The sequence below is a fragment of the Rattus norvegicus genome, chromosome 18 (genome assembly GCF_021556685.1).
Source record: "Rattus norvegicus strain SHRSP/BbbUtx chromosome 18, alternate assembly SHRSP_T2T, whole genome shotgun sequence".
In the NCBI taxonomy this organism is placed as follows: Eukaryota; Metazoa; Chordata; class Mammalia; order Rodentia; family Muridae; genus Rattus; species Rattus norvegicus.
In genome coordinates this window covers 24,524,340-24,534,413 of record NC_141551.1, presented here as the reverse complement: position 1 = coordinate 24,534,413, position 10,074 = coordinate 24,524,340, and the positions used below count along the sequence as shown (strand labels likewise).

General features: G+C 41.2%; 1 long non-coding RNA gene across 1 annotated transcript; it reads left to right on the top strand.

The window, feature by feature from the left end:
* Positions 1 to 330: 330 nt before the first annotated feature.
* Positions 331 to 9,853, top strand: LOC147999713 (uncharacterized). Its single transcript, XR_015643124.1, has 3 exons — positions 331 to 485; positions 4,544 to 4,608; positions 7,404 to 9,853. It is a non-coding gene; the product is annotated as an uncharacterized LOC147999713 (long non-coding RNA).
* The last annotated feature ends 221 nt before the right edge of the window (positions 9,854 to 10,074 follow it).

Here is a 10,074-nt window from a genome sequence, read left to right as displayed (position 1 = left end):
AACTAATCCTTCCAGCAAAACTGGAAATCCACTCTTAGAAGAATGAGATCATATCCACAAATCTGATCCGGCATAAATCTGAAACGAATCAAACACTTTAATTTGAAACAAACCCTGAACCTAGTGGAAGGTAACACTTCAAGATACAGGGAACGCTGATCCCCCCCCCCCATCGGTTAAAATTTGTGAGACTTGAGTGATTTTATAATGACAGGAAAGAGTTAGTCCTGAGAGCGCAAGGCTGAGGCAAGGGAGGAAACCATTACCAGATCAGGTCATGCACCTAGGGCAGAGGAAATGAGTCCCTGGAGGGCTGCTCCTCTTCATTCTGTGCAAAGAAAGCTACACAGACGCTGGTGGAGGTGCGGGTGTGGAAAGCCGTGCAGGTGGGGTGTCCGGAGTTTGTAGGATTCCTACTTTATGACTCATGGATTCTCTTTAACGTCGAGGTTAAGGTCATCTTCAGAGTGGAAGGATTGCAGCAGGTAGGAAGTGCAGGGGGAACTGCGAATATTTACTTGGACTGGCGGAGAACCTGACTGATATGCGTAGGTTTCTCACCAGAGATGCGTAGGCTTGGCTTCTGGCCTCAGAGAGCAGCGTGGGGGCTTTCGTGTTTATTCCTTTCTCCAGCAATTGCGGTTTGCTTCCTTTTTCCGTCCCTTTCCTTTTTTCTCCCTTTCTTGACGGATCTTCTCGGGTTCCAGCTAAAATCTTTCTCCAGAAGGAATTTGTTTAAGTTGGTTTTGGAAACATTTCCGTTCTCTCTCAGAATGAATAGGAAATGAAAGCCTCAGCTTGGCCCAGGTCCACTCCTGGGAACAAGCACTGAACACAGTCCTGACACCCCTAAGAGATGCCAGCTCCCATTCACAAATACCGTCTTTACAATGAAGAATATTACATTAAGTTGACAATATATTAGAACCCCACCATATTACTGTTTCTTTTTTATTGGATATTTCTTTATTTACATTTCAAATGTTACTCCCTTTCCCAGTTTCCTGTCCATAAGCCAACCCTATCCCCTTCCCTTCCCCTTCTTCTATAAGGGTATTCCCCTCCCCATTCAACTCCCCTTCCCCCTGCCCTACGACATTCCCTTCCACAGGGGCCAACATTGGCCAGGACCAAGGGCTTCTTCCTTTGATGCCCAACAAGGCCTAGATACGGAACTAGAGCCATGGGTCAGTCCATGTATAGTCTTTGGGTAGTGATTTAGTCCCTGGGAGCTCTGGTTGGTTGGCATTGTTGTTCTTATGGGGTTGCAAGCCTTTTCAGCTCTTTCAGTCCTTTCTCTAATTCCTCCAATGAGGGTCCCATTCTCAGTTCAGTGGTTTGTTGCTAACATCACCGCTGTATTTGACATGCTCTGGCTGTGTCTCTCAGGAGAGATCTATATCCCATTCCTGTCAGCATGCACTTCTTAGTTCATCAGTCTTATCTAGTTTTGATGGATATATATATATGGGCCACATGTGGGGCAGGCTCTGAATGGCTCTTTCTTCAGTCTCTGCTCTAAACTTTGCTTCCATATCCCCTCCTGTGGATATTTTTGTTCCCCCTTTTAATAAGAAGTGAAGCATCTGTATTTTGGTCATCCTTCTTGAGCTTCATGTGGTCTGTGGATTGCGTCTTGGGTAATTCAAATTTTGGGCTAATATCCACTTATCATTGAATGCATACCATGTGCGTTTTTCTGTGATTGGGTTACCTCACTCAGGATGATGTTTTCCAGTTCCATCCATTTGCCTATGAATTTCATAAAGTCATTGTTTTTGATAGCTGAGTAGTACTCCATTGTGTAGATGTACCACATTTTCTGTATCCATTCCTCTGTTGAAGGGCATCTGGGTTCTTTCCAGCTTCTGGCTGTTATAAATAAGGCTGCTATGAACATAGTGGAGCATGTGTCTTTGCTGTATGTTAGAGCATCTTTTGGGGATATGCCCAGGAAAGGTATGGCTGGGTCCTCAGGTAGTGCCATGTCTAATATTCTGAGGAACCTCCAGATTGATTTCCAGAGTGTTTGTACCAGCTTGCAATCCCACCAACAATGGAGGAGTGTTCCTCTTTCTCCGCATCTGCTGTCACCTGAGTTTTTGATCTTAGTCATCCTGACTGGTGTGAGGTAGAATCTCAGGATTGTTTTGATTTGCATTTCCCTTATGACTAAAGATGTTGAACTTTTCTTTAAGTACTTCTCAGACATTCAATATTCTTTAGCTGAGAATTCTTTGTTTAGCTCTGTACCCCATTTTTAATAGGGTTATTTGGCTCTCTGGAGTCTAACTTCTTGAGTTCTTTGTATATTTTGGATATGAGCCCTCTATCATATGTAGGATTGGTAAAAATCTTTTCCCAATCTGTTGGTTGCCGTTTTCTCCTAATGACAGTGTCCTCGCCTTTCAGAAGCTTTGCAGTTTTATGAGATCCCATTTGTCGATTCTTGATCTTAGAGCATAAACCATTGGTGTTTTGTTCAGGAAATTTTCCCCAGTGCCCATGTGATTGAGACTCTTCCCCACTTTTTCTTCTATTATTTTGAGTGTGTCTGGTTTGATGTGGAGGTACTTGGTCCACTTGGACTTAAGCTTTGTACAGGGTGATAAGCATGGATCGATCTGCATTCTTCTACATGCTGACCTCCAGTTGAAAAGCACCATTTGCTGAAAATGCTATCTTTTTTTCCTTTGGATGGTTTTGGCTCCTTTGTCAAAAACCAAGTGACCATAGGTGCGTGGGTTCATTTCTGGGTCTTGAATTCTATTCCACTGATATATCTGTCTATTGATGCTGTAGAATTCAAGAAACAACGTTTGAGAAACAATTTCTGACAACACCAAGTCGGGAAAGTTCTAATTAAGGTGAAAAAAATTTTTCCACTTTCAGCAATCTATAGTGTAGTATAATTTTGGTTGGGTATTTTTTGCCATCAATACTCTGTAAACTTGGTACTGATCGACTTCTGCAGTGGTCAAGAAATGGATTTTTGAGAGAAGTTGACAGACAAAAACATGGTTCAGGGAAAGAGAACATGCTGGCAGGCAGGACGAAGAGAATCAACTTTGTGTACAGCAAACAAACTAGCAAATGTGAAGAGAACAGGGAGAGCTATGGAAAAATGAAGAAAGAAGACAAAAGGCAAGGTGCCCTGGGAACATACACGTGATACACAGGAGTGCTCTGATGTTGTCAGTAGAGAATTACCTCAGTCAATCAACTGAGGCAATGGTTTTAGAATCTGACTATTGAAATAGTTAACATGGAATAAAGGTGATAATAAAGATAAGTTAAAAGCAGATGTGAAGGGGCTGGGGATTTAGCTCAGTGGTAGAGCGCTTGCCTAGGAAGCGCAAGGCCCTGGGTTCGGTCCCCAGCTCCGAAAAAAGAACCAAAAAAAAAAAAAAAAAGCAGATGTGAAGACTTGTCTGGATCACTCGTGTACACTAATGTGAGCAATCGGGGTGCCGGATGGACCCCAAACCACATGCTCAAAAAACGTGAATGAAGAGTCCTGGCTTGACCTTGCTGAGTTCCTTGCAGCGATGACCAGAAATCATTTTGTCCCTGGTGTCTTCAGAATGAGAGCGTGTTAATATTTATTCATCTTAGCTCTTCAGTCACTCTTCAGATACAGAGTTTAATAAGAAGACATGGGAATAGGTTAACTGATTAATATGTAATAAAATATTTATTATGTAGCAAGTATGACATACTGAGAAAATTATGAAAGTTAGAGCCCCTGACTTTAAAGAATTTGCAATCTGTGGAGTTTAAATGTCTAATATAGACTACCAATTGAAAGAATGAATAAGTAAGTATAATGCCTGTTTGGAGAAGACATAGGCCAATTTACAATTTAGGAGATCCTGTATATGTTCACGTTTTTCACTGAAGATTGTTGTCAACTGCTCAAACATGATATGTCTTATTCTTTATTCTCCTCTACTGTGCCCCTTATTCGTTTATAACGTTTTAAGTTTACTGACTCAGAGGAAATTCCTAATATCATCGCCTTCATTCTTTCCTCTCTGTATGATTGATGAGTTTTGACTTTGGAATTTTTAAAATTGCATTACTCATTTTAAAAATAACTCTGGAAGTAAAGGATGATTTCTCATTTGGTCTCATTAAAAGGTTTTCCTAATTTTCACATATCTATAACTAAAAGATAGGAATTCCCAGCAAGATTTGAGTTTCCATTCAAGTATGGAGAAAATAAAGTTGTTTTTGAGCAGACGCTACTACAAATTAAAATTATGTGCTATATTAAAATTATAGCCGGAGGCTATTTGGGAATGTCTATATTGTGCTTCAAAGAAAAATGCCTTCTTCCATTTTATGGCACAGCACTGTTATTCAAGTTTCATTGTTAGGAGATGTGGCCACTCGCCATGACCCATTCAACTATGCCAATATCCTTTGCTAATGAGAAAACTCTGCTCACTTTAGGGAAAAAAATGATCCAGTTATGGCGATGAGGCCATAGTTAAAAGAAAACATTTGTTAACATAACCTAATCGTCTTACTGGTCTCTTAGGGAAGAAAACAGCCCAAGAAACCTGAAAACTGATATTTTCCTGAAGTGTTCCAACTAAGAAAATGGTAAGAGTATGGAAGATTACTACACACGATTTAAAAAAAAATAACATGATAATTAAATAATTGCCATTAATTAATCATTCGATTATTTAATTAAATGATAATTAAAACATTAAATTCTTGAGGAGTGATAATAGCATTGCCAAGTGGTTTTAATTTTTAGCATAAGTTTGTTTCCATGTATGACTTTTGCTAGAAATCCCTGTGTGAACAAAGGTCGACCGAGTCTGGAAAGAAACCAGAATAACCTGAAAGTCTAGACTCAGTTTCCGTTTCTGTCTCCTGCTTCTCCACTATTCTCAGATGGAAACCATCAATGGGAGAGGGAGCACCTGTGAGGTCCAGTACTGCCACAGAGAGAAAGTGCTAGTTGAGGTTTGCCTATGTCGGAGGAGGGAGCTCGAGGTAGGTGAGGAAGCTCTTAGGTAGAGAAGGGTTGAGTTTAAACAGTTGAGTCCACACGTCCTGTCTATAGCCAAAAGAGGGGAGCAGGTGTTTCTGTCAGGTGCTTCTATTCTCCAGAGAGCTGGAGTTATGGACCAACTGTTCTTCTGGGAATGGGTAACAGCAGAAGGCAGGTGAATGTGTACCCACGCCAGTCCTCCCCCCCCGCCCCCCCCTCCCCAGGTTCTCTGTTCAGGGCTCATTTTCAAGGAAGTCACTCTGTGAACAAATTACGCATTTCCCATGCAGGACAATTCCCAGGGAGGACTGCTGTCACCTATGGAGGCTGAGCTTTGGTGCCAATGGGTTTCCCAAGTGGGTTAATTACTTGTCATTCCCCTCAAGCCTACAACATTAAGCCATTTTTTCCAATATTTATCTTAGAGAATGCTGAGGCTGACTGTGAAAAAGGAGGGAGAGGCAGCCCCAATATGAGCCAAATCCTAGGCTAGCTCTGATATTTTAATTAACCAACTCCAAGGTGTCTTTAATATGTTAAAGAACCAGCCGGAAGTTGTGAAACCAGAGAGTGCAAAGCTAACACCTACTTGGATAATACAAAAACAAGCATAGAAACAAACAAACAAACAAACAAACTGGAACTTTGGAGACAGTCCCAGGATAGCATTGCCACTCATCCAAGAGACAGCACCTCAAGCCTCTGCACTGACCCCATAGCAAATGGTCTCTGAGACCTACCATAGCGACTCTGACTCTAGCGTCTCTGGAGTTTCTATTGCTGATACAATTGCTGGGCTCTCCCAGGCCTGCCTGTCAAGGGCCTTTCTGAACTCAGAGGAGGAAGCCTTCAGCACCTCCTACCTAACCATTCCTACTTATTGAGATACATGTCTTCATGAGACTACCATAATCTTAATAATATCCCAGAATTGTAAGGATCTAAGATTATATTATATTATATTATATTATATTATAACCTTTATAATAGTGCAATAATATAAGGGATATACTATAATATAATAATACAACATATTTATGTGATTAAAGTCCACGCTAAAACTTGAATTAAGTCTAAACTTTAATTAGCAATGCAATACATTAATATGAGTGGATTTTGAATCCAACTAAACTTTTAAAACTATGCTTCAAAATAATGGCACATCTTTTATTTGAGAGGACATGTATGTTCCTTAAGTATGTCCCTTATCACCAGCTTGATGCTCTCTGGAGGGAACGTGAGCCGTGGGCAGTCTATAGCCTACAGACATGCCCAGGAGTTTCTGAGTTGTTTTGGTGACTATGGGGCCTCTTCCTGTCCTCTGACTACTGAAGATGTCCAGTGGTTATGATTCTTTGGCAATTCCCAGCCAGCCCCAGCAAAAGAGCAAGCACCAGCACAGCTTGTAAGTCACTTGCTAGGTTATTTCTGGTCTTGGCTAGTGTAAATAGTGCTTTAATAAATATGGTGGTTCTGTTGGTTGCTGTTTTCTCCTAATGACAGTGTCCTTTGCCTTACAGAAGCTTTGCAGTTTTATGAGGTCCCATTTGTTGATTCTTGATTTTAGAGCATAAGCCATTGGTGTTTTGTTCAGGAAATTTTCCCTAGTACCCATGTGACCGAGATTCTTCCCCACTTTTTCTTCTATTAGTTTGAGTGTATCTGGTTTGATGTGGAGGTCCTTGATCCACTTGGACTTAAGGTTTGTACATAGTGATAAGAATATATTGATTTGCATTCTTCTACATGCTGACCTCCAGTTGAACCAGCACCATTTGTTGAAAATGCTATCTTTCCTCCATTGGATGGTCTTAGCTCCTTTGAGAAAGATCAAATGACCATGGGTGTGTGGGTTCATTTCTGCGTCTTCAGTTCTATTCTATTGGTCTATGTGCCTGTCCCTGTACCAATACCATACAGTTTTTAATCCCTATTGCTCTGTAATGCTCCTTGAGGTCAGGGATGCTGATTCCCCTAGAAGTTCTTTTATTGTTGAGTATAGTTTTTGATATCCTGGAGCTTTTGTTATTCCAAATGAATTTGTAAATTGCTCTTTCTAACTCTATGAAGAATTGAGTTGGAATTTTGATGGAGAGTGCAGAATATGTAGATTGCTTTTGGCAAAATGGCCATTTTTACTATATTAATCCTGCCAATCCATGAGCATGGGAGGTCTTTCCATCTTCTGAGATCTTCAATTTCTTTCTTTAGAGACTTGAAGTTCTTGTCATACAGATCTTTCACTTGCTTGGTTAGGGTCATCCCGAGGTAGTTTATGTTATTTGGGATTATTGTGAAGGGTGTCATTTTCCTAATTTCTTTCTCAGCCTGTTTATCCTTTGAGTTGAGGAAGGCTACTGATTTGTTTTGGATGACCTTGATGTTTATTCCACAGGAGAAAACCTATGCCTGGAACTGCAAACCTAGCCAAAACTCACCAGGACCAGGGGAGAAACTACTGCTGTTGTTTTGCTACTTGGTCATGTGGTCAATCTGCTTTCCTTAGGAGTTACATGCACATGTCTCAGTCAGTGCTGTCCTCAGCTCTCAGCAGAGAGTCTTCTTTTTTTCAGCGGATGGTTACTAATGCCAAGCCCCACATCTAAGTGAAGTGCACGGAATAAATGATTGTGAAATGGTCCCTGGGTAGGATACCTCTATCACGAACTCCAAGGCTCAGGAAACATTTGGGAGAGAGCGTGGAAGGAAGAAGGGAGGAGTGAGGATTGGAAAACTGCCGCACATCAGTGTCTCCTGGACACACGAAGCCATTGCACTTATGAGCTCACCACAGCTGTAGCTGCCTGCACAGACTGCTCCCAGAACTACTTCATCATGCATTTGGGGAAGGCCTCATGAAGCCATGCTCCTTACGGAGGGACTATGGGAAATTTATGGTGGCTAGAGGAAGAGATGTCAGTTTTTTTTTAAATGGTATAGCCCTTGCTAAGTTCCCCTTGTCCCAGTAAGTTACTCTCCACTCATATTCATAAAAGCAAACAGAATTAAGCCCCATGGGTCCAAACAACAAAAAGGACATCAGAGCAGGTTGGGGCTAACTGTTGGAAAGTAAGATTTAGGAGTGTGTGTGTGTGTGTGTGTGTGTGTGTGTGTGTGTGTGTGTGTGTAATGGGGAAAAACACAATTATATATGTATACAGTTGTTATAGAATAAAAACAAATTAAAATTTAGAAAAAAAGATTCCCCCACTAGTATGTCCTGTCAGAAATTCACGGAGCCTTAAGAAAGTTTGAGCTCCTGCTGGTTCGTGAACAGATTTGTTTCCAGTGATCTTCAAGCCTCTGTAGCATGCTGTGTCCTGCTGTGCTCTGAAATGGGCAGTGCATAAATCAGTTCCTTGGAAAGCAAAGAATACAGGAACTGGAAGATTAAACAGGGAGGGGAAGGAAAAGGAGTTAAGGGAGGCAGCATGGGGAGGGATGACTAGCACTAGAGACATTTTGATGGTTTGTACTGTAACCCACTACTGTAGAAGCTTCTTAAAATATATATGAAAGAAATCTAAGTGGAATCACTTAATAACCAGGTAGACAATGTTCCAACTAGCTGTTTTTTTTTCCACCAAGTAAAACCTCAAGTGCCAGGAATGGGTTAAATCTAATTGAGCTGTTGGCTAAAAGGAGTCCATTGAAATCCCTAAAACAACTCAGGCTGTTTCCAAGGTTGTTGGTCACTCTCCACACACTGATAGTAGAGACCTATTGCTGAAGACAAGGAGAATGGAGAATTCAAGCCAGTGCCTAATTAGAGCCTTCACTCCTCCTGTCTGGTGTTCATGATACTGGGAGTTACTCTGCCTCCTACCAGGGGAGAAAAGTAAACACCAACTCAGCTAAAATCCCGCCAACAAGGGTGGCATGCACAACTGCACAAACGTCTAGTGCGATAGTGGCCCAGGAATTATATGAGTAACCAACCACTCTCTTATTGGATTTAAGGCCTAGCCCGTGAAATGGAATGCATGCCTGAACTTTGGGTTGCCCAGACCCTGAAACTAGATAGGCTACTAGAGAATAACCAAAGACTGTTGTTCTGCTAAAGTAACACAGCAATAAAGTGACCCCTAATGATATTCTGCTGTACCCATAGATCAGTGTCTGACCTGCCATCCTCTGAGAAGCTTCCTCTTGCAGTAGATGGGAGCAATGGACAACGTGCAGAGAACCAGAGACTTTGGAAACCGCAGTCCTAAATGGAATATTTTCAGCAAAGCCTCCCCTCAGAGGTCAGGGAGCTGTGTGGAAGAAGAGGAAGAAAGATGACAAAAGCCAAAGGTGACAGAGGACACCAAGGATACAGTGTCTTCCAAAACAGCAGGACTAATGCACATATAAACTCACAGAGACACAGCAGTATACACAAGGCCTGCACACAGTCAAGACCAACTGGGTCCCAGCACTGAAAGTGTAAGTCAACAGGAGCTCACCTCTAACCCAGGAGATACATACAGATGACAGCTTCCTACAAAGGAAAAGTTAGTTTTCCAATGGAATCTTATTGCATATATAAGCTACACGGAAGGGTAGACGCCATGCTCAGTGGTAGACAGCCAACACCAGATTAACTCAATGGTATTTTTATAGTTTTCTTTGTCCCATATACTTTGGACATTTAAAAATATTACTTGTTATATTATGGTTTCTGATATTGTGGTTTTTATGTGTTTTGTTTGTATCTTTTGTACTTTTGTATTTTTTATTTGCCTTTTTTTGTAGAAAGACAAAAAAAGACTCAAAGTGTGGGCAGATGGGAAGAATCTTAGAGAACTAGGGGGAGAGGAAAAATATGATCAAATATATTGAACAAAAACATTTATTTTTATTAAAAAGAAAGGAAAAATTAAGAAGAGAGACTATTTAGCCCATATAGCCCATTTTTCCTTCTTTGTCCATGGAGGTGAGGTACTGTGTGCCTGTGTGTCCTTGTGTGCCCGTGTGTCCTTCTGTGTCCATGTGTGTCTGTGTTCACACGTGCATCTAGTATCCCCATTGAACAGTGTTGAAAAGCTACAGAATGCATTATATTTTAATTCAAACTGTATGTT